The following is a 25,117-nucleotide window of genomic DNA, read 5'->3' as shown; positions in this document are numbered from 1 at the left end:
ACTTTGGGGTTGTCTCAAACGACACTGGCCGATCGGTGTAAGCGACAATGCCTTACATGACCCTAATTGTCGACGCACCCGGTGTTTTACGAAACAATTAGTACGTACGGTAATAAAACCAAGGAAGATGCAAATACAGTGAAAAACAAAGTAAAGGTAAAGAGTGGTGCAGAGCAGTATGGTGGCGACATCTAGGAGGATTGATGGTAACAAGGCTCTGCAGTCCACTGCAGACGGGACGGCACAATTGAATTCCGCTTGAAGACCCTTCCTTGTGATGCCATGGCAGATGTCACAAAACACAATTTGACAGGATAATCAAAATTTTAACTTAAATTGGTTAATTTCTTGGCGAATAAAGCATCATTTCCTGCCAGACAAGCTGTAGGAGCACTATAAAACCCCACATCTTTTAAATAAAACAAACTTGTATTTTGTCTGCATGGCCCCTTTAATGCGGCAGTCACACTCCCTCAGGATGTGCAGCAACTTTTGAACATACGGGGCTACCGTGAGGCATCACTTTGCACCACACATATAGAAATCATTTGAAAGGCCAGCTGATCTACTTCTGATTGATATAAAATACTACTTGTAAAATCTATTGCAAGTGAAAAAAAAGCTCATAATTTTAAGCTTGTAAAATCAAATTTTGGATCACATGTACCCACGTCTGAAAATTATGTAACACCATTCAATGCAAAGGGAGGACATTTGTTGTGTGCTTAGAAGACATGCGAATGACAGCAAATTGTTTTCAGCCAAATAGGTTTTCACCTGTCTGTTAAAGGCAAATAAAAGCTAACAGAAGAAAACTGGTTAACAGGTAACATTACACGGCTCAGAGCAGAAGAATAACAGTTTGCACGTGCTGGCTGTGCGCATATTTTACTACCTTTAAAATTTGGCTGGATTTTCTTACGATTTTACGTACTGAGGTCTAAATGTGGAAATATACGTGCATGCATACTTATGAGTCAGCGTTGAAAATGTGGAACTGTGTATGGATGTATATTGCGACATTTTAACCTCGGCAATTAAAAAAATTTCAAATAAATGCAGCCAAATTTTGAAGGCAAAAAAAAAATCAGTCTACAGCCAACGTGTACAAAAACTATCACTGCTCTCAACTGGGTCATGTAAATATCAGGTGGAGAATTTCCCTTTTTAGACTTTTTTAGCACAGAGATGAAGAAATTTTGAAACTAAGTTAATTCTATCATGCGGCCACCAATTGGTATGTCTTATGAAAGCACAGCAAACTCTCCAATTGCTGTTGAATTGTTTTCTATAACTCTTCGAAAATACAGAGGCAAGTGAAGCAAAAAAAGATTTCTCAACAGGAAAATATACATGAATAACCAAGAAAATGAGAATAAACGACTTTCATATCATTCCTCGGCAGTAACTGCATTGCAACTCCAAAGGTTTTCTAGTGTGCCGCGGCTCTTTCCGCAGCCCGTCAGAACCGTGTTGCTGTCTTCTTATCCTTTGGCGTTCCATGTGGCTGGGGAGGCTTTTCATGGTCCGTGAAGCTGCCTGCACATAATTTAGAAAACAATGTGCAATGAATTTAAAGTACAGTGCTGACACAGGCTAGCTTGAACATTGTTGGCAAGGAAACACCACATAATTTAGAAAACAACTTGTAATGAATTCAATGGACAGTGCTGACACGGGCTAGCTTGAACACTGCCAGTAAGGAAACACAACTTAAGCATTACCAAAGTGTAGGGATAAACGAGGCACGCTTAATGAGGCTTTAATTCATAATGCTAAGAATATGTAGCAGGCACAGCAACAACAAACACAATGTTAATGCAGTGATTTCACACCATGAGTAAAACGGCATGCCTACGAGTACATGTTAGTTTTATACATGCTGAGCTTCGTTGATACATGCTGTCGTGATTGCGCTAGTCAAAATAAAACTTGAGGCCAGAACTCTCCCAACACTCCGGCAGCCTGCTGCCACTTGAAACCTTGAAGAGCTTGCACGTTCTTTTACACAGAAATTTGATGTGTGATAGAAATTTTGCTATTTGGATTTGTGAATGATGACTTTAGTTCTGTTTCATCGACATGACCATTACATACCGTGATTGCTTAAACATTTCACCCGCTTCAGATGGAAATGAAACAGTTTTACTAAATAATTTTCAGTCAATAAAATGCAGGTTTTAGATTTTGAACTGGCTCTTACAAACAATCACACTTGTTGGCACTACGCATCACACACACACAATTTAATGCAGCCATTTACCATTAAAAGTCTTCCCTGGTATCCAACGGTGCAAAGCACAATGAAATATAACAGAGTAACAATAACAAGGGTGACACTAGACATGGGAGTCGCAGTTTGTTGGTCATGCCCACCAGGTTTAAAGCTGCTTGTAAAAACTGCTAACTGCATCTCTGAGTCTCTGCTTGCTGACAAGAGACTACAGGAAACTGGCAAAAAAAAAAAAAAAGCTGCTTGGGAGGTAAGGACTGACTGTAATACCTATATCCAAAGCATATCGAGCAATTTGAGAAAGATTACAAACAAATTGAGTGAAAGCTTGTTTTTACTGCTCATGAAAAATTGATAGGGCTCTTTAAGAGTAACTGCACGGTGAAGACGGTCTTTGGAGCCCTTTAACCGTGATGCACAACTACCCCCACAGTGACCAATTCTTTAAAACGGTCGTCAAATATGTGAGGGGAAACGAGTGCGGAAAACAGACTATTAAAAGCAGCCCAGATAGCTTTGCCATTTGTTGCATAGTTTGCCGGAATTCTCTTTGCTGTGGAGGTTGTGTAGTAGCCAACATGCCCATTCGCAAACGGCCGCAAAGTTGCAGCAGCAAGCCACATTTCGACAGCAGTACAGGCGATCACGCGAGATGAGCAGATTGAGCACATCACACACTGACATGCTACTCAGTGAAAATGTTAAACGCGTAAATTTAACCCATAATGCCTGCGCTATGCCGCTCTACCATTTCCTAAAAAAAAACGCGGTCAGTACCGAGGACTGTCATTGAACTGTCGCACGTATTGACAAAACCTGAGACGGGGTTTCATCTAAATACATGCGAGAAGTGAGTTCTTTCTTTCCGAATAGCGCGGGACTGGTAATTGCAGCGTAGAGCCAAGAACTAAGCTACGCTAAAAGGTTAGTAGTGACACTATTGAGGCCCAATAATGTCTCTTTGTCTAGAGTCGTCCTTGCTCGGCTTTCCGGCATCTGCGGCGTTTTTTTTTTTTCTGTTGCGGTGATGCTCCTACTACACTAGTTGTATTATGAAATCATGTAAACTAATCACCAGTTAGAGGTACAAAACAAGTTCAGCGACGCAAAACAGTGCAACAAATGTTGCCCTTTCCCGCCACACCGGGAGAAGAGAAGCCTTTCGACCGTTTCCGCACTGAGCACCTACTTTTGACCACAGAGCAAGAAATCATGCATAAGACACAAGAATGGCATCGGAAGGGCATAAACACTGAGTGGTATATATAAACGACTCGCAATAGTTACCTTTTGAAATGACGTTCCAGCAGCACGGCGCAACACCTCCACCCGCGGGCGGCCATGTTTATTATTATGAAACTGCTATGGCTGAATCAGCTGAATCACACTTTCGTAAAAAGTACATAGACGTCTCTAATGGTGTAGAATAACAATCAAGCTTTAAAAATGTATTGAGATATAATTAAAATAAAATATTTAGTTTTTTAACTTCTAGTTATAAATATTTTACCTAATACGAAATAAAATGGCAACAAAGCAGACCCAGAACCAGAACCCAGCAGCAGGCCATTTGAGCGGGACGGTTCTTTCCTCCCTGAGAAAGTTGCCGTAATCGAAAGCAGCGTTTTTAGTTGGTTTAATAGCCTTTCCCTGAAGCACTGTCTGTAACAATCGCGCGCTACCTACGGGTGTACTTTTATAGGTTGACGCGCAAGGCATTTGCTGTACAGCTGTACCTCGTTCCTTCGCGGGTATTATGCGCGCCTGAGTTTTATTATTCTACACAAAAATAAAACATTGGGCTAGCTGACCGAATCAACATGAAACCACGCACACGCTTCCGCATACATCCCAATAACAGCCATTCTGGGACATTTTTAGGACTCTCCCAGTGCGGAAGTCCCAGGGATGCCCATAGGCTGTGCTTTTTGGGACATGGGATTTAGGTCCTTTTTTGGGATGTCCTTAGGATGTTTGGTGTTGTCTGGGACCATACGATGTTCTGGACACCGCCTCCAGGGCACACCGGACGGCGCGGCACTCTTCCAGCGCTACCGCAGCCGGCCCAACTCTCGCATGGGCATGCTGCTTAGTACCTACGAGAGCCATATCGAGCTTCCGCATCGGCCCCGCCTGGAGCCACGGAGCCACCACCACCAGGCACGGGGCAGGCTCTACGCATCGCCACCACATTGCCGGGGGTCCGTGGCAAAAGGTCCACTCCACCCCAGGCCACCTACCAAGAGGTGGCCGCCCTGCTACAGGACGACGCTGCAGGTGTACACGGATGGCTCCGTGCAACAGTCTACGGGCAGCCGGAGCTGCCTGCACGGCCCTGGAACTTGGCACCAGCCAGGTGTGCAGCCTCCCCTTCCCGGCCTCATCCACCTACGCAGAGCTGGCTGGACTCCACTTGGCGCGCCGCGGATCTTCTTCTAGAGCAGGGGCCCCATGACCGGGGGCCATCATCCTGACTGACTCTCGGTCTGCCCTCCTCCGTCTAAGAGCTGCCGACCAACCAGCCAGCTCCAGCGGCTATGTGGAGCGGTCGCTGGCGGCCAAGCTCCATGCAGTGGAGTCCCAGGGGTGTCCACTAAGACTTCACTGGCTACCATCGCACGTGGGCATCACGGGCAACGAGGTTGCAAACGCCCTGGCCAAGGGCGCTGCTCGTGGTAATCCCGGCTGTTGCTGTCTAGGACAGGGCGCCGACACTTACGTAATAGGAATGCTACAAACCGAGCCCGTGATATTCGCGGCATCCTCCGTATAAGAAATGACCCCCCGAATAGCCAGGATATAAAAAATGCAAGAAGAAATCGATTTTGTAGAAATCAAATTTGGCGCCCTTCGAAGACCGCCTCATAGTCTCTACAATGGCAGAAAGAGGGCGCCAGGAGTCCGCTAGAAGGAGTTCTTGTATAAACATCCCCCTCGCGAGGGGCACGATCAAATGCAGAGCATTTCCGGGGGCGCACGACGTTAAGTAGTTCGCGTTACGTTAATGTTGTTGCACTTGTGGCAACTGCTGACGAGAAAGCGCTCGTCAGCAGTAATTTGAATGAGTCAACGATATAAGGCGCGTTGGTAACGTCCGATTCCGTGTCGGCTTTGTGGCGTAGTGGGAAGCGCACCATGTACATTGCGTTCTGCCCGCAAGGTCGAGGGATCGAAGCCGGGCGCCGGATAGTATTTTTTTTATATAGTAGGGAGGGGTGCGGTGCGGACTACGGACGCCAACGCGGGTGACATCGTGAGTTACTGAAATGCTCTGCATTTAAAACGGCGCTGCTGCTTGCGAGGCAAACATCAGCGCAACCTGCCTATCTTACCTGCAAACATCAGCGCAGCCCCCTCCAGTGTTTCTCTCTGCCCCCCCCCCCGACGGTGCTGATTTCCCCCCCCCCTACTCCCCCAAGTGCCATTTGAGGGCCATAATACCAGTTAACATTTCTTTAGAGTTGAATCTACGTTTTCACTTAACATTTTATTGGGGCTAAAGGCTTACTGCACCATAGAATTGGTACAGATGTGGACGGCTTACTTTGATGCTTCCCGTTTCTTCCTTCGAATACGTTTCTTCATTCGAAGGACAAGGGCAGCGCACTAAAAGTATGTATGTATGTATGTGTGTATGTATGTGTATGCTTTATGTACGTATGCGTGTATGTATGTACGTATGTATGTATGTCAGGCCCGTAGCCAGAGGGGGGGCCCTAGGGGCCCGGGCCCCCCCCGAAATTTTTATGAGGGGAGGGGGGGAGGGTGTTCTTCAGCAGCAGGAATTTCGGCACCCCGCTGCATCAAGAAATTTGTCTACAGCAGATGACCATGTGCAAAACTGAGCATATCTTTCCGTGCCCGTGTCCTGCGCCGCGTAAGCAACACGGAGCATCAGAAAAGAGTACAGGAAGCCGCATACGACAGTCGGCGCCTGATGAACAGAGTAGGGCGGCTGCGATACCGACTTTGCTGCCACTGCCGCTCGGACCACCCACACCATTAATTTCACCCCCAAACATGCTCAGCCTGTGGCGCCCTCGACGAGCACTTCACTCTCTGTGCGAGGGCGCAGCAGACCCCTTGCCTTCCAGTCCATCTGGTAGCAGGCGCTGCGCGACCCGGAGGCATCAAGCCAGGTCTACGTGATGTCGCGAAAGCCGTCTTCGCCGTCCTGGGGTCGACCACCCAAGCCTGCTGTCGACCGAGTGCCTTCTCCCCTCACCCCACTCATCGGCGAGGAACATCCTGTCGTCTACACAATGACGCGTCTTCGACCCGTGCCGCGGCTGCTGGACATAATCCGCTTTCGGCGGCCCTCTCGGCCACCCAACCGCCCCAGAATGCCCCCTTAATGACCGGAAACGTTCCGAAGAGGTGGCGACAAAGGCTTCATGCGGTGCCTCACTTTTGGCGGCAGGCTTGACGTTCCTGTCTGCTTCTTTGGGGACGTGCCGCGCATCGTTCTCCAGCACTTTGCGGTGTGGCTGATGACTCTGTAAAGGCCGTTGTTCAATGAGCCGCCAATGCCAGTATACCAGAAGGAGTCACAGATGTCCTCCCGACGCTTCAACATCGGTGGTCCGAAGGGCTTCGACCTTAGGCAGATTGCCTCACCGGAGTCAACCAGACCTTCACGTGTGCGAGAGGGAAACGTGCCCCCTCTGTGTGAGAGTGTGGGCGAGAATATGAGCGCCATGGATTTTTGCGATTGGTGCGTTCCTAATAACAGCGGGAAAAAGTGGACGGAACTACGGCACTGCCTGTTCACGCTGGGCAAGAATGTAAATACTTCTACATAAAGTTTTCTTTCTCCCTCAACTTGGTCCTCATGAGTGCTCCGGCACGACACCAACGGCGGTCAACTTCGACCATGCTACCCCGGTTCACAACAGTGACCACCCCGGCCCTGGCAATCGTGGCGGCCTTCTGGCCCGCCCCTCCCCATTCCCTTGGTCCCTGAGTTTAAACAATGTTGTTCTCTCTCTCTCTCTCTCTCTCTCTCTCTCTCTCTCTCTCTCTCTCTCTCTCCGCCCCCACCAAGCAAAATCTGCGACACGGAGCTACACAGGGCGCCCCCTGCTCAAATTCAGTGGCGAGGTCCTTTGCAATGGAGGCCAAGACGCACTGCAGTTCAGCCCGTGTTTGGGACGGAATATATCGCGTGTTTGCCCTCCTTTGTGTGGTGTTCTCTGCGTTCCTCATTATGAGCACAAAAAACAAGCGGCAAGGTTCAACACTGATGAACTACTTCAACAAGCTTCCGAAGGTAAGATTTCTAGATTTGTGCAATTTTACATAAGTGCGAAAGCGTAATAGAACGCATATACAATGCATCAGAATTTGTTATGTCGAGTTTGCTCCGCGATCGCACATCGGCCCATCGTACGCACTTCGGCTCTGGCAGGCCTTTCTTCAGTGCTTTAAGGAAGAAGAACCTGGCCGCTTCTTCGCAGAGCCGCCTCAATACCGCCCCACCTCAAAGGAGTGGACACGGTCCCCGTCTTCCACCACGTCAACCCACTTTATTTCTGCCGCAGTAGTTTTAACCATTTATATGCAGAAATAAAAACGCACAAAAAATATTTCGGCTATTCGTAGTTTTATTTTTGGCCCAGAGTAACGTAGTTTTATTTTTATTAGCGGTATTTGTTGAGACATATTGCCCGTATGAAAATATTGTACTATTTGGTAGATTACTTTCCAAACTAAAGATATAAAAAAGTAGAATAACACTTAAAAACTCAAATAATTTATATACTGATATTTTACGGAAAATAATTATTGAAAATGGGTACTTTCTTGAAATAGTCAAGGCCTACAGCGAGTGGGCCCCCCCCGAACGAAATTCCTGGCTACGGGCCTGATGTATGTATGTGTACATGATAATGATGGGTACATTTCATCATCATCATTATGGACTGCAAGTCCGGGGGCCGAGCCCCCCCCCCCGGGGAAAATGAAGACTCTCCGCCTATGCTACAGACAACTTTAGTAGGAAAAGTGCTGCGCTCAGAGCGGCCTCTGTCCGGTGCAACGTGCCTATAGTAGAGGATGAGCACATGTTAGCCCCAAAGCATTGGCGAGGATGCACCAGGGGCAGAATGCTGAGTTGCGTCCGTTTAGAAAACACCAGCTTCAAGTGAGCCCCGATTTATTTCAGGCGGACGACACGGACGCGAGGGAAAAAGAGCCAGGCGGAACGTTGGCTGTTGCGCGTAAGTCAGAAACGCCGCCACTGGAACTACGCCACGGACACAGCCCAGAATTCCGGCCCAGGACGGCATCCCGGGAGGTCCGTCATTCAGACGACCGCTGGGTACCCGGCTCTTACAAGTTCACCTTGGACGACAAGCACGCAATACTCGAATAAGCCTCGTTCTGCACACCTCACGTTTACTTCAGCGAAAGCATCGTGTACGAAAGATTCTCCTTCAGATAGAAAAAAATGTTTTCATAGCCTGAGCAAGAGCTGACCACCCACGCAAATACAAGCGGCCACAAAATAAAACAGACCAATGGTGCAGCGCTCGAAAACTACTGGTTCTGGCCCAGCTGTGTGCGCCTGCGTGTCCCTTCGGTGACTAGTGCATGCAATTTTTTTTCGGTCGCAGCCCCTCGTTCTTCACTATTGTAGCACCCGGCGGCGCTTTACGTGGCGCGTCCAGCAAGCGCCACGATTCTGGACAGCGGCTGGCATGCGCTAAGACCTGTTCCTACTTGCACATTCAACTTCAAGATAGCATGTTCGTCAGGTACTCTTCTTATCGTCATCTTATTGACTGTAAAGCGGAGTGCTGTTGGAACAAGTCGACGCTAAAGACTCAAGCGTGATTTAACTCTTATTCGACGAACAAATGGCTCATATAAGAACCGGCAACGGTTAACTCTTGGGAGAAGCTTTATCGTCCACTTGCTCCAACGCCGATCTGCTTTTGAGACAATAAAATGAGAACAAGCGCCTGGCGCACGCATTATCTAGAAGCTGAACGTGAAATATCACATATATCTGGTGCATGCCCGAGGCTGCCGGCTGCTTTCAGGAATCATGTCGCTTTCTCAGCGTGCACTATAAGCGCCGCCGGGTGCCACAGTCGATACAAACGAAGCGGCTTCGGCTGAAATCGAGAATATCGATATGCATTCACAAAAGGCACGCATGCGCACGCAACTGTCTCAAGTTCGCCAGGCGCTGAGCCAGGTGACGCGCCAAAGAACATCGCGCACCACTCGCTTGGTCGTTTTATTTGGTGGTCGCCTGTAGGTTGCAGATAAAAGGAGCGGAACAATGCAGCCGAAGAAGCGAACATGGTCGCGAGTTCGCTGCTGGTCGTATTTGGTCCGAATTGTTTGCGCGCTTGAATGACGAGACTTCCTTTCAGTGTCAGCAATGAACACATTCGATAGCCACTGAAAAGCAGAGCAGAAACTGGGAGGCGTATTTTCTGAGACGAGTGAAGTATGCGCCGCGCCGCTCTGTGCTGGCGATAGCTGCAGCTTTCGCAGTGCTTCCGGGCACGAAGGAAAGAGTGAACGCATTCGCGATGGCGCTGATAGCAGATGCGGTATCTGGCAGCGCGCTCCATAGGTCGGCAAAACAGAAAGAACTCACTCAAACTCAATCACAATTTTTTTCATTCACGCTGTACTCAATCAAACTCAGACTCAAAAACTTCGTCTGTTTACAAAATCACTCGTACTCACTCATCAAACACTCATTTGTAATCGTACTCACTTGTACTCAAACTCATTTGTGCTCACGAGTAATCGTACTCACTCTGTACTCATGAGTACTGAATCTGTACTCATGAGTACTGAATCTGTACTCATGAGTACTCAATCTGTACTCATGAGTACTCAATGAGTACTACGGCTCATGAGTACTACTCATGAGTACTACTCATTTTTCACTCATGAGTACTACTCATTCTGCACTCATGAGTACTACTCAATCTGTACTCATGAGTACTCAATTTGTATTACTCACGAATAATCAACTTATCTGCACTGTTAGCTAGGTCGTAGCTCGAATGAAAGACTAAGTAGAAAAAATAAATTGTTTAATTGATTAGAAAAACACAGGTTACATATAAATCAGGACAGATGAAGAAAACGTCTGACGCGGTGCACTATCGTTGAGCGACTTACTGCGCGAAGGCAAGTACATGGGAGAAAACGAAACGGAACGTAAGCACTCGCGTTGCGTCTGGCGTCTCCTCTTGTTCTCAGGCCGGGTCGGGCTCAGGGGAGCTCGGGGGTTGTCGGTGCAGCCGTGGCCGTAAACTGCGTTTTTCTGTGTGTCTTCGGGTGGCAGCTTTTGTCGTCTGTTTTCTTGTTTGCACTACTGTTTGCACTACTGTACTCAGGAGTGCATATACTCAAGAGTGCAAGCACTCGCAAAAACAGTATTAATGAGTATTGTCCTCATGAGTGCTGTGTACTCACGAGTGCTGTGTACTCATAAGTGCTGTGTACTCATGAGTACTCATATTCATTAGTACTCAAACTCTTGAGTACTCATACTCATGAATACTGTACTCAGGAGTACTCATACTCATGAGTAGTGTACTCATGAGTACTGTACTCATGAGTACTGTACTCATGAGTAGTGGACTTACCCCTGTACTCACTCGTCATCGTACTCACTGTTTTTTTCTGGGTGTGTGATCACTCATCATCGTACTCACTCGTGAGTTTGAGTACAAATGAGTGTACTCACGAGTGAGTACGCCGACCTATGGCGCGCTCACACACTTGCAGCGCACCTATATCACCAGAAGAAAATACCGAGACAAACAGCCGCTACCACATATCGCGAAGACGCTGAAGAGTGGACGCTACAATGCGGTACAACTTAACATTCCCTTGGGTGAATCTCCCAGAAAAGAATAGCGGCACGCTAGCAGCCGTTTTAAGTGCGCCAGCAAGCCTGGGAGAAAAAATATCCACACACACAGGCAGTTGTGGCTGGGGACATTAATTTATTACCGTGTCCAGCGAACGGCTAATAGTCCTGGCTGGGGCCCACGTCGTCGTCCTTGCGCCCGTAGTGGCCGGAGCGGCTCGGAGCCCCAGAGGAAGACTTCTTGGGAAGCAGCTACGCCGGGATGTGGGGACGCTTCCCGCCCTCGGATATGGTAACGGCGGCGAGCAGCTTGTTCATCGCCTCGTCGTTCCTCACGGCCAGCTGCAGGTGGCGGGGTGTGATGCGGCTCTTGTTGTTGTCCCTGGCCGCGTTGCCGGCCACCTCGAGAACCTCGGCCGCCAGGTACTCCAGGACTGCGGCCAGGTAGAGAGGGGCGTCCCCGCCGATGCGGTCGGCGTAGTTGCCCTTACGCAGCAGCCGGTGGATGCGCCCCACGGGGAACTGCAGGCCCGCCCGCGCCGACCGGGAATTGGTCTTGGGAGACTTGGACGACGACTTCGCTCCCGCGCCCCGGCTTGACATGCTGCAGGTGTGGTCGAACAAAGGTGTGGTCGATCAAAAGAATGAGCGCTGTGACGCTGGCTGCGCTCATTTAAAGCAGGGGCCAGTGGTCCCGTGCCTGTTTTCCTATTGGCCAATATTGTTTTTTTTTCCGAGACCGGTTGAACCGGAAAGTTATCACACATCATGGTGGTGTGGGGCGAAATTTTTTTAAACATCGCGTCCTCGTCGATGCTCGTCGCTGCCTCCGTTCGCAAAATGGAATCTACGAACGCGTCATCGGCCTGCTTGAGTTATCAGCACTTCCGTCACGCGTCGAGGCACCGACCGCCGCAAAAAGAAGGCATCTGGGGCAACGTAGTGGAAGCGGAAGCCGCGATAAAATAAGTTTTAGCGAACCGTTTTCGACGGTCCGCTCCGGTATCTGCGGCACGCTCAGCGCAACCGGCCGTTCGCGGCCAGGCGTGCCACGCATGCGCAATAGGGAGGCGAAGCTGAAGTTTGCCGGGCGAGGGCAGCGATGCGCTCTCCCCTCCGCGGGAGTACGCGGTGGCTGGCATGGAGGTGGCTGGCGCCGCTTCGGCGCGTGCTTTTTTTCGCTGCGCGCGTGCTGCATTTTTCGCGCTAGGAAGAGGGCTGGGTAAAATTTTCTTTTGACTTATGAAACCATACGCGTCAGCACGTGTCCAGCAAGTTCGGCTTAAACGTAGAGTAGTTACTGAGTTCATTTTTGTCGACGTTTGTCTTGTCGTCTGCTACAGACCCGCCGCTCGACCGGCAGACTGCCCCGACGATTTTAAGGGGGGAAAAGCGTTGTTCGGCGGTCGCCGGTTGCTGTCCTTTCGTCTGCAAGGCGACAGCTGTTCAGCTTGTCACAGAGTCACAGAGTATTTTTTTCTTGTTTGTTACTCCCTTCGCGTGCTCGCGCTTCGGACATCCGGATTTTCTGGACTGCAGCAACACTGAGGCTTGCAAGAAATGTAAGATAAACGTGATTGATTATGGTAATAGGTTATTTCTTACTCTTGAAACAATCAGCTGCATCTTATAAAAACGCATTAGAAAGGCAAACGCTAATTAAGGGGTGCGCTGACAGCGCCGCATTTCCATTTTACTTGTCCTTGAAGGAATTTTTGTTCGCAATGTTTGTCACCCGCTTGGAGTACAAGTATGGGTTAGAGTGACAGTTCGCTGAAACAACAGAACAGCTTGTGGCGTATAACTTTTAGTTACTATTATTATACAGAATTTGGTGTACACCTCTTTTAATTACCAGTATCTGTAAATGTGAAAAAAAAAAACGAACAACGCAGCAATCCCGTCCAGAACACAAGTCACAATGACAAGACGGACCAGAGCTACTACAGCCAGGTAAATCGCTAGAAACTTTTTTTTTTCACCCATGCAAAATGTCAACCTATTGTGTTTATATAGACGATATCGCACGGCACCAGCTAAACAACTCAGAAGTTCATTTATTATAGCGGTAAACGATAATTGGCAGCATGCATTAAAAAACTGTAGAGGGGAGGACTCGTTAGAACACTAGTTCGCATTTTCAAAGCCGGGTAATGTAAACTGAAAGCACACAGATACAAACAAAAATGTGCCAACTTATTTCACCTTTCCAACCGCAGTGATCCATGCTTACCGTCTATCCTTTTGGTGCGCTTTCGCGGGGAATATGCAGAATTTAACGAATGGATCCTCTTCTTTCGCCTTGTTACTTTTGTGGCAGCTGTTCATGCAACAATATGGGGGTTTGCTTCGCTTTCAGTTTCATCTTTTCGTTTCGGGGGAGTGAGGAGTGTTCCCGCCGCCCTTTGTACGTGCTGGCTTAAGTGGCTCGCACAGCTGGCGGTCGCTTTGTTCGCATTCGTGAGTAGGGGGCTGGATGCCTCAGGCGGTGCGGGAGACAGCGTCCACCCCGAGCTGCACGAGCACTTGCCAGACGCGGCGGAGCGGGCCGGGGGGCGTCTGCTTAGGGCGCTGAAAAGCCGTTCACCAGACGCAGACGTTTCGCGATGACTGAGGTGGTTAGACCAGTTAAGGGTCGCCCACGAGAGCACTCTTTATCCCGTGAAACCGCCGAGGCGCTCGGCCGTTCGACTGGCGCGTAGCAGACGACGCGTCTCTAGCAGACGACAAGACAAGCACCGGCAAAAATGGACCCAGTAGCTACTCTACGTGTAAACCGAACTTGCTGGACACGTGCTAATGTATATGCTTTCGTAAGTCGAAAGAAAATTTTACCCGGACCTCACCGTAGCGCGATAAATGCAGCACGCGCGCAGCAAAAAGCACGTGCCGAAGCGGCGGCAGCCCCGGCGTACTCCCGCGGAGGGGAGAGTGCAGCGCCACCCGGCGATCGTTCCGGAACCTATGGCGCTCCCGCTTGCTTTCCGAGCGGAGCGGACCGTGAAAGACGGTCAGCTAAAGCTCTCTGCAAGGTAGCGTAAGCTGCCGCGACGGTCCGCTAAGAGGCCCCGGTTAGCGGAGCGGGGCCCCGCTCCGGTATCGCCGGTAGCGCGCTAGCGCGCCACGCATGCGCAATGGCGCTACCGCTTGCTATCGGAGCGGAGGGGACCGTCAGAAACGGTCGGCTAAAACTCTGTATTAATGGTTTGCTTTAATGGCTAAGATCACAAGACGTCAGTGGCAGGTTTTGTAGCCAGATAATCAGGTTGTAAAGAAAAGTAGGCACGCATTTATTTTCTTCTCGACTTGTCCTCACAACTCGTCGCATGGATATATATATATATATATATATATATATATATATATATATATATATATATAGCCACAGTACGAATTACTATTATTTCAAATTTCGCAATTTTATCGCGATGGTAAGGTGCACAAGTTATTCTAGGGTTCTTTTTACTGTACTGCGAAGCGCACTTTATAAACCACAGTGATATCGCTACGATTGGCTCCCGCATCACGTGTTGGATCCGCGCGCGTCCAGCTGAAACCCGTCGCGATTATTCATTGCTTGATTGAATAAACTATTATTCGAAGCACCCTAGGGGCTGGTGGCAGAAACATTTGCTTTGTGTGTGGTTTTCCTAGTTGGTAAAACCCAAGTCATTGTGGTAGGCGGGACCATGGTCGCCAGGCGAGGTCGGCACTTGTCAGCCGGGTCACCCAACACGAGGTTAGGCAACGTAGGAATGAGGGGACAAGTTTGGGAAAGCTCTTATTGCAGAGTTGTACAGGTTTATTGCAGAATGGACATGTTGAGAGTGGGGAACCCAGAATATCAATTAGGCGTAGGGGGAAATGGGGAAACATGAAAGAAAGAAAAGTGAAAACAATAAAGCAATAGAATATAAAAAGCAAAATCTAGGAATTGATTCAAACAAAAAAAAGAATGAAGGAAGGTCACACTAACGCTTAAGCCTTAACGGAGCCATGAAGACAAAATACAAGTTGGGTTTGTTAGAAAAACTGCTTAGTCCCGATAACAATGATGCCAATATCATCGCACTCTTCGAAGAAATAACGGAGACATTACAGAAAACGTGTGAAGCAGTCGCGACCCCCTAGCCTATTTCCCGCAACTTTTCTATGACGTCACGGAAACTTGTTTGTGCAATTGGTGGCCGCCTAACTGACCTGTCGCGACGACACATGACTGGACGTCTGTAATGGGGCCTCTAGTTCCATTTGACCGCATCACTTGAATGCTAACGTGCAGTTAAGGCACTGAAAATTATGTTTTATTGTTGGCCCATATGACGTCATTCTTGCTATAACACGTCACTGTGGCGCAAAATTTGAAAGTTTTTAAATCTTGCTTTTTTTTTTCGTTAAAAACATCCTTTGTGGCTGTAATGGAGCTGAGTGAGATACTGAATCCTAGTTCTTTCAAATTAAACGAAGTTGTATTTTCTCTTCGTAGCTCCTTTCAAGGATGCGAAGTTGCGCGCAACCTTCACAACCATTACGACGGTTTAAGTCCACGATTGTAACCGATTTGCTTCTTCTTCGCTGACGCAACAATCTTTACTCTGTCGTTGTTGGCATAAGTGTGAGCTTCCTTCATTTTTTTTGATGTGAAAATCATTGGGCATCACCTTGGAGGGGCGTACGCTACGACGCATCTTTCTGGTTCCGAGAAGGTGTTGCCACAATTACGGTGAACGCTGGCGTTTTCTTTTTTGGCCAATCTTGGCCAGATCTCGCTAAGTGGGTATGCTTGGCTTGAAAAACGTGCGCCAGGGACGCTGGGTGGTCGTCGCGAGGCACGCACACACGAGCGCTCGGCCTTTTCTTGTTTTTTGTTAAAGGAGTACTGACACGAAATTTCTCGCTTTCAGTTTTTATGCTGTAAAGAATACCTATTGGCCCAGCAATTACGAAAATCGAACCGAAAGCCGTCAGCCGCCAACACAGAAATAATTATAGCACGTTTATTGCAACCAATTTCAAATTTGGTCACCGCGCGGGAAAATGGCCTTTCGAAGGCCAGCCTGCAAGCGGGCCAGCCTTACGTCACGGTCTCACCCGTGACGTCAGGGACGTTTTTCTTTCCTCCATGCGTTCGCCGCATCGTCTGCTACGATTTCACATGGTCCGCGACTCGCCCGCGCAGTTGAATCGTCAGACTCGGATGAGTCACTGCCACCCGACAGACAGAACAACTTTATTTGGCCAGGCGATTAGGCCGGCGATGTCTTCGCCGTCGTCCTTTTTAATATCACTGCGGCTCGAACGGGGGGACCGTGATAGCAACAGCTTGTCGCCACTCTTCTAATCAATCTGAACACGAAAAAGAAGCTCCACATGGAGAAAGTAGATGTTAGTGTGTTGAAAATTGTGCTAGGAGTTGTTATCAGCGCTGAATTTATAAGTGCCGTTCAGATATTTGCCGCGATGGTAAGCCTACGCTGACCGGCGGCGGAGGTTCGGCGCTCCGACCCAGCACTGCCGGCACCACGGTGCGGCGAGCGGCCGAAAGATGGCGCCACCTGCGTGCTAGAATCAAAACAGGCCGCGGCAGATGTCTTGGTCGCCGATCGCTGGAACGGAAATTATTGCCAAAATAAAGCTTCATATGCGAAAAAGGGGATGATAGTGTGGTCAAAAGTTGTGTAAGGAATGGTCATTCGCAGTTGTACAGATACCAGCGATCAAATAGTTGCCACGATACTAAGTTCCCAACACCCAAGGTGACCCGTGCAACCCCGAGCCCGCTGGCTTGGGCGACAGTTCTTGCGGCCGCCGGCGCGCACGAACTCAGTCCACGTTTAGCGCTGCATGTCGTCGCGTGGAAAATAATGCATCTTGGCGTCGTCGTCGATTTGCTCGGACAGGCTTCCACGAGCAGTACTTCGCATACCGCGAGCTTGCCATAGCACAACTTGGGAGAGCTCGGCGACGCGCACCGCCGCGTCGCCGCGGTGCCCGTCGACATCGCGGTTTTCGGCACCAGTGCCGAACACCATGCGCCGGCAGCGAACTGAAGAGCAAAGACGTCGAACACGCAACGTTTACAAGCATTGCTCACACAGCTACGCCCACGTCTCCTGCCCGAACGAATACCACCGACAACAGCAGCGCAGGATATCGTGTCCGGTTCTGAAAACGACTATATGACGTCACCCTGAACCGGCCAGACACGCAGGCCAATGTTTCGTCACGCCGAAAGCGATTGCGCTAGTGCTGCCGATTTGTGGAAGCTCGCGGCCGGTACAATCAAAATCGATTTTAGATGTGATTCCGGCCTCGGATCGCTGCAAAAATTTCTGTGAGGCATCTGTACAAACTACTGAAGCCAATTATATCATTTTTTAGGTATCAAAATTTGTTGTCAGTACGGTGATGCAGGAGGGTATGCTATGCTTCTCGTCGTCTCGGCGAGATGGTCGCTTGCGCTCGGCTAGTGTCACCTAGGCAAGGCTACAGAGCACCCTTTTCTCCTACTGTTCCGTGCCGCCGCCATGATCACGGGTCAGTTCGCGTTACGTGACATTTGTTTACACTGCGACGGTTCCTATCCGCCGCCATTTTGTTGTTTATGCGTTTTAGTCGGTGCACTTGGGAGGCTTAGCTTGCCCTACCTGCTCTGCGGCTGCGCGCGACTGACGCCGTTCCGAATACGAATCAAAGATAACGCGTGTAACAGCACAAGTGAACTGAGACGGGTTAGTTGGTGCATGATGCCACTTAGAAAAAACAGCGCCAACAAACGATACGACAGGGAGTAAAGACCACCGCGCTGAACTGCCAACTGAGGTTTATTTAGGAGAACAATGAATAATACTAGAATCAAAAACAAGGAGGAGAGAAGGAAATCCATAACACAAACACACAAAAAAATTGAAGTTGATTGTGGAAATGAAAGCAGCCACGTGTAATGCGTTGATCATGATCCTAGGTATTTTATCTCCCTGTCGTACAACTCGATAGAGGGTGTGCGGACGCACCTATCTCCCAATGTGTTGATGACGAAAGCCTCGTGAATCTCCCTCGTGCGCTGCTCGCGGTACCGCTTCAGGATGTCGGTGCGGTCAAATGCTGGTGGGGATATCTTGCATTGCTGACACTTTGCACAGTGTGCAGCTAGATTGCCGCCAGTGCCTGTCCGTATCGTGTTTGCGTGCTCCCTGAGGCGGTCATTAATGCAGCGGCCAGTTTGCCCGACATAGCTTTTGAGATCTCGTGTGCCAAAAGTGACACCCCCAAGAGCAAGAGATGCTCCGCATCTAAATAATATTTCTACTAAAAAATAGCGCAACACGCACACTTGCCCCACATTTCTCATTCCAATTGCATCTATCACAGCATAAAATGATCTTTTATAAATTATTGACTACTTGCCCTTCGGCGTCCAATATTTGCAATATTTGGGTGGGACAACGCCACCTGCATACCAGACCTGTCCAAAGTTTTGCGACCTAACTAGAGTTGTTGCACACGCGGGTATAAACATTTGTGCGACTTTTGCCTCACTCGCTAAGTGAACCAAAACCAGCCTTGCTCGTGGTAACAAATACATTGTCGTCGTGAAGTAGCTAACAAAACTGCTCCTCTAATAAACAATAAACTTGATTTTTTTCAATTCCCGAATGCAGTATTTACTTTTGTATACGCGCTAGATTTAGTTTACTCGAAAATAAAATGTTTTCAACAGTGCATACCTCTGGTGAAAGTAGAAAACAACGGTAGATAAGTAATTCTTTTCGTGTTTTAGTGCACCATTTAGCTGTGGAAGCTGGCTTATAGTTTTAGATCCCTTTTATAATTCGATTATCCATCTGCAGCGAGACGAAAAATACGGGGCTGATATTCACGAAGCTATTTGCATGTAATGTATAGTAAAAATAGTGATTGATCGGCCGCATGTGGTTTATTCCCTTCAAAGACAGCGGTGTGACAGCCGAGACGCCGGCTAACCAAAGCTGCTTTTCGATATCGTATGAGCAACTAGCTTTTGTAAATCAGGGCCCGCTTTTTTACTCTCAATGCCAAGGACTGCTACAACAGCCGTTATTCTGATGGCAAAAGAACTGTCGTACGGTCTACTTCATTTCGATTGATAGCAACGCAAGGTCAGAATTGCGCCTAACTCAATTATCCTGGGTAAACGTTAGTGGGAGTTCTTCTGTGGAAATAACAGAGAGTTTGAAGGCGGCTCTCGGCGGCCGCCGGTTCTGGCGCGGCCACTCCCGTTCCATCACGTACGTCACGTCTGGCCGCCGGGAATGGCCGCCTTTTCCATTCAGTTTCGGTCCCAAAAACGCTAATGTCGTGAGCCGTTTGCGTCGCTCGCGTTCATGTTTTAAACGTAGTATTTTGCATTTCGCACTCCTTTTATGTGTACTATTAGGTGACATTATTTTTACGTTGTTGAAAATTTGAGTGCCGTGGTCTTTAAGCTTAACAAAATGTTGGAATGGTTTGATGTTTTTTGTGATTTCGTAGACGGGCATTGAGGGCCTGGTAATGAGTGATCTTGGAGAGATCAACTTTCGGCAAGGACAAAATGCTCAAGTTTAACCACCTCATCCAGGGCAAAAGATGGCTAAACCGCGGGAGCCCTTTCGTGGTAGCTGGCGGAATTTACAGAGCCGGTAACCGCACTTAAGCACAAAATATGTCAATATTAGCCTAAAGTTCCTTAGTTACATGTTTTCGTTTAGTGCGATGATATTTAGGCGACTGAAAGCGGAGAGATGCATTGGCGCAGAACAATAAGGGAAAATGCCACGTCATGCAGAACCCGACGCGTATTTCGTGCGACCTTTTTATGCGGGATTGCACGACCACTCGAAGAACGAGGATATATAAGCTCGATTTGTTTGTTGTACTGAATAATAAAGCGTTCTTTTGAAAGTATGGCTTACACAATGAACCTTTAAGGATGCAGGAGCGTGGGATGGTTTCACGAAATATTTTGTCGAGGGAAGTAACTGGACGACACTTTCCGAATTCCGTGCAGCTCCCGAGTTTTTTTGCATGTGTTACGCAATAATGTTGTTATGGAGAGGAATACACGAAAATGTAGGTGTATTTAGAACGCGTATTTACGGGGAAGCGACCACCGTGTCGACTATAGCACGAACCTCTTCTTCTTCCTCCTCCAACGAGCCCTCGAAGACCCAGCGTCTCCACACCTACTGACCCTACCTGTCCAGCTTGCGGGGCACTCGACACTCACTACCATTCCCTCTGCGAATGCCCCGCAGACCCGTACCCCCCCGTTCCCTCCCCTCGCCTCTGGGAGCAGATGTTGCGCGACCCAGGGGAGTCAGGCTAAGTCCTGACCACCTCTTGGGCCCTGGCGGTCGCGGCGGCCTTGTGGGCCTCCTCCACCCCCAATACCTGATCCCGATGGACGAAGAAATGTATTCCTTCCTTTCTTCCTTCTCTTCAGCCGGGCCCTAGCGCATGCACGCAATGCTGGGGCTATGTCCCATTCTTCGGCTGCTTGCACACACTGTGACAATATATAAAAAAAGTCAGATAGATTACGGCGCTTCCAGTACCAGTTTTCCCAAGTAAGAGACCTGAGTCTAAATGTAACTAGTCAATATTTCCTGCCAAAATTGTATTGCGCGACTTGGACTGACTGATTAAAAGGGCCATGAAAACAAAATAAAAATTTTTAAAATAAAAAGACTGCTTTGTCGATATAACAATGATACCGATGTCAGCAAATTTCAACAAATGATGGAGATATCACTTAAAACAGGTTACCCAGTGGCGACTCCCCAGATACTTTCCGACGATTTCTTTATGACTTCACAGAATCTTGTGAGCGCGATTGGCGGCCGCTGACGTAGTACCATTTTATTGCATCGCCTGAATGCAAACGTGCCTCAACGCACTGATAACTATCTATTTAGTGCTCGCCCATAATGCGTCACTCCTGCCTGTATTATGTCACTGCGGCGGGAGATTTTCAGGTTTTTCTAAATTGCGTTTTTTCGTTAAAAAGCGTCTGCCGTGTCTAAAATGGAGCTAAGTGACTTAACAACGGTTAGTTCTTCCAAACTGAGCGAAGTTGTATTTTCTCTTCAGGGCCCCTTTAGGGCAATATAAGATCGCGAAGTAAGGCACATCTTTTCTCCGAAAATTTGAACGCAGACACTGTCAAAACCCAACAGAGTGCTAAAGCGCAGGTAACCACGGTCAACTACCGAATGCCAAGGGTAACACCTGTCGCACACGCAGAAGGTCAATTTAATGGGCATTTCAAACTCCACAGTTCAGTTCAGTAAAACTTTATTGAGGTTGGGGAAGGGATTAACTGCTTACAGAATGATGATAAAAATACACGAACACATTTGCATTATTGCTTATGGGACAACAATATTTATTAAAAATATATGCAGTTGGAGCAACCAGCGAATTCATTAATTACTCTAGCCGACTTGAACTGGTTCGCCAGCCTTCTCCGAAAAATATGCACCAGAACCAGCTGACGCACTTGCCGTACTGGTTCCTGTACCATGGCCAGCGACAGAAGCAGCCGGTGGCACAGTCACTGGTACACATACGGGCCGTTTCAGGGCGGAATACATTGTAGCATTTCCGCTCGCCGCAGCTGCTGCTCACGCACTCTTTCCAGACCTGACGTCTCGGGCAATCTGCATGTGACGACAACAAGATTGCAATACGATGTTTGGAGAATTAGTACATACTTACTGGGAGGCTTAGCGCAGAGAAGACGAGGACGGTTACATACGAGACAGGCGCCTGTCTCGTATGTAACCGTTCTCGTCTTCTCTGCGCTCAGCCATCCATGAAAATTGGAATAGTTAGGCGTGGTTTTTAAGATGTATCGGAAGTCTCTAAATCGTATAAAATTTTGAATATAGTTTACCAGCGTTAATATTGAAGCCCGTTCCGAGAAAAAGGTTGCTTTACAGAAAAACAAAAATGGTACCTCGTGCATGCACGCCTCTGCATATTCAAACGTAGTTCTTCCTAGCTTTTATAAAACTAACGTGATAACTTAAACTTGCTGGTAGGTGTGATTGGCATTGATGTTTTTTATATACCAATTAATTTTTTTCCAGTCCTGGAACGTCTAGATAGTTAAAAAACAATCCGATAGAAATAAGGCATTTAAGCGGTAATAATATGACATGTTCACTGCCTCCATTCAAAGACCAATATGGCAAGAACACAATTTGTTATGTTCGGGGACGAAAACAACACAGCTCATAGTTAGGTTGGCGGTACAGTGGTCAACTGAATAAAGCCTCCTCATCATTCTGCAAATACTAGCAGCTTCTCTGTGCTCTGCGATCGACCCGGAGTTCCATAGCTCCCATCGATAAACTGACCTACACATGCCCCTTGAAAACAATGGGGACTTTAGAAACCCCAGGCACGCCGGCGGACAGGGTGGGAAACCACACGCAATGAGTGTGGCGCACTGGCCCTCTGACGTCCTTTCACTCCTTAATAGGGCGATCAACAATTCTTTTGGAGTGACGTGCTCGATGTGCAATTGCATGCAGAGTCATTGACACCAGAAAGGTCGTACCTAAGAGGTTTATAGTACTCAATAACGGGCCTTTCAGGGTAATGTTTTGGGATTATGCTTTATTAAAATCTAAGTGCGTATCTGGTACAGGGTATACCGTTTCGTCAATGGCTTTTCGTACTCTTAACTTCTCTGGGGTCTTCATTTACAAAGCGCAATGATTGACAAACAGGTACCGCAACAGGTACCGCAAGACCACTCAAGAACGTACGTGGCCACCCTGACCTATTCATGGTGGCACCATACCTCCCGGGTAGGCTGCGTGACGGCCACGTAATTAAGGGGACGTGATTTTTTAGATGCAACGCATCTCTTTAACTCGCCTTGTCCCGCGTCGTTGTCGCGGCGTAGGCCGCATCCCTCCCCCATTCTCCTCGCCGCGGCAGCTGCGCTCTCCGCCGCTCTCACCGCAGCGCCATCTGTGCGTCAGCGCGTTCAGCGCTGACGCACAGCAAGGGGGGGTGAACATGCTGCGTAAATAGGATACACAACAACAGCAATCCACACGCTGACATCGCTAACATAACGGAAACGCAACGGCAACCCCCGATGCATTGCATCTACCCCATGGTTCCCCTCACGGGAAGATGGTGTAAATTTTTTTATTGTAAATACGACCGCGCATCTTTGGGATGCGCGGTTGTTTTAACACATGAAAATTGTATTTAAAACATCCAAAGGCCTAACAACCATTTAGGTGTACCTGGGTTCACATTATCTAACTAAAGCTTGAAGTTTAGGCTAGTTGATGGCCAGGCATACTGGTGAAATACAGCAGGGACTTGTACTGTACCTTCCGACCTCTCGTGTCCGTCCCCTGGCTGTTTTCAGCGGTATGTGATAGATTATCTTTATAATTTATCGTCAAGGACAATACTTCCTTCGTGTGTTCTAAACGCCTTTGTTGATGTCTAATGAAACTTTGAAAGACGCCAGATAGAGCGACACCACACCCTTGTGAGGAACAAACAACGACTAAATTTATTTCGATAGTGCTGATGCCTACACAGCGAGCTCGAGGCGGATATACAGTGTTGCCAGATGGCTAGAAGAAAGAAGTCGAAGTTGGGGGTTTCTACAATGTCAGCGCAGAGGCACCCATACTTAGCTGCGACACAATATTTAGACCCTGTTATTTCATCCATAATGTGTCGCTCATATTGTTTAAAAACTCGGGCTCACCATAAAAGATTTCACACCTTTTTTATGTTGCACAACATTTCTTAGTGACTGGAGGTAATACCAGGTAGCGGGTGTTTATTAAGCACTCATCACCTTCTGCAGCAGTGAGTACAACGACTAATAAAAGCACTCCAGGGCTGCACTTGAAAGTCTAGCGTCATTTTTAAAAGACCAGCTTGTGTCTAACTTACATGCCCTACATCTTAAAGCTCTGCAAGCGCACCATCAAATAGGAGTCCAGTGGATTCCAGCCAATTGTGGGATAACTGGCAATGGGAAGGCGGACATTGCTGCATCCATCGCGCATAACCATCGTGCATCGGCAATATACATACCATGATTAAGAAAAGATGCATCTATCGTTGCATCTAGCGTGACATGCAACATGCAGCGAGCAACCTGGGATGACGTATCACGTAATTACGCCCCGCTATTCTCCATTGATCCACACGGCAAGTTCAAAATACCACCAGGACTCTCCAAGTGGGTAAAAGCAATTCTACATCGCATGCGGTTGAATTCCGCATACACGCGCAACTTGCTCTATAAGATGAAACGAACTACGTCGCCACTCTGCCCACACTGCGATGTGCGAGAAACCCTCCAGCACCTTCCTGTGAATGGGCTTGATTTATTGGGCTAAGAATTTCTCTCGCAGCGTCCTTGGGTCTGTAGTCTTCCGTGAACATTCACCTAAACGGCGTTATAGGACCGTATGTATGTCGCAAACGTACTTTAGGGGCTACAAAAGCTCTGATAGAGGACCTGCATCGCAAAGGTCTAGACCACTATCTGTAAACAGTTCAACGTCTCTGTTTCATCAACTTCTTCAAACTCATCGCCATCATTTTCATCACGTCATCAACTGCCGCAGCAAGTTGAGCTTTTTAGCCGGCAACATCACCAGACTTCGTTAAAGATCGTTCTCTCTCTCCCTAATCAAAAGCATAAAGGATGCACAAGGAATATGCACATGCGCCCTGAGTTTTGGACTTCTTGGACTAATGGCGCTAGTGAGTGCGGATAAGAGTATTAATAAGAAAGTTGCCCAAATTCACCATTCTTACCTCAAAGAGAATGGTCATATATCGTCATTACACTTTTTTTCCTAAACTAACCTATATTACACTTTGTGACAGCGGAAACAGCCTGAAACGACTTTAAATGGCTTGACACGATTGAATAACAGTGAATAATCCAGGTGTGAATAAACCGTGCATTTTATGTGGAAACTCCGCCTTTGTAATCGAATTTTTTCTTAGTGGACTGCCTT

At 48.1% G+C, this 25,117-nt stretch overlaps 1 pseudogene; it reads right to left on the bottom strand.

Annotated features, from left to right (window-relative positions):
- Positions 1–11,207: 11,207 nt before the first annotated feature.
- Positions 11,208–12,050, bottom strand: LOC144138763 (histone H2A-like; annotated as a pseudogene).
- Positions 12,051–25,117: the final 13,067 nt, after the last annotated feature.

This window comes from Haemaphysalis longicornis, unplaced genomic scaffold, assembly GCF_048455015.1.
Source record: "Haemaphysalis longicornis isolate Haplotype H1 unplaced genomic scaffold, Haemaphysalis longicornis Haplotype H1 scaffold_5, whole genome shotgun sequence".
Taxonomy (NCBI): Eukaryota; Metazoa; Arthropoda; class Arachnida; order Ixodida; family Ixodidae; genus Haemaphysalis; species Haemaphysalis longicornis.
This window is presented reverse-complemented; position numbering and strand designations above follow the sequence as displayed.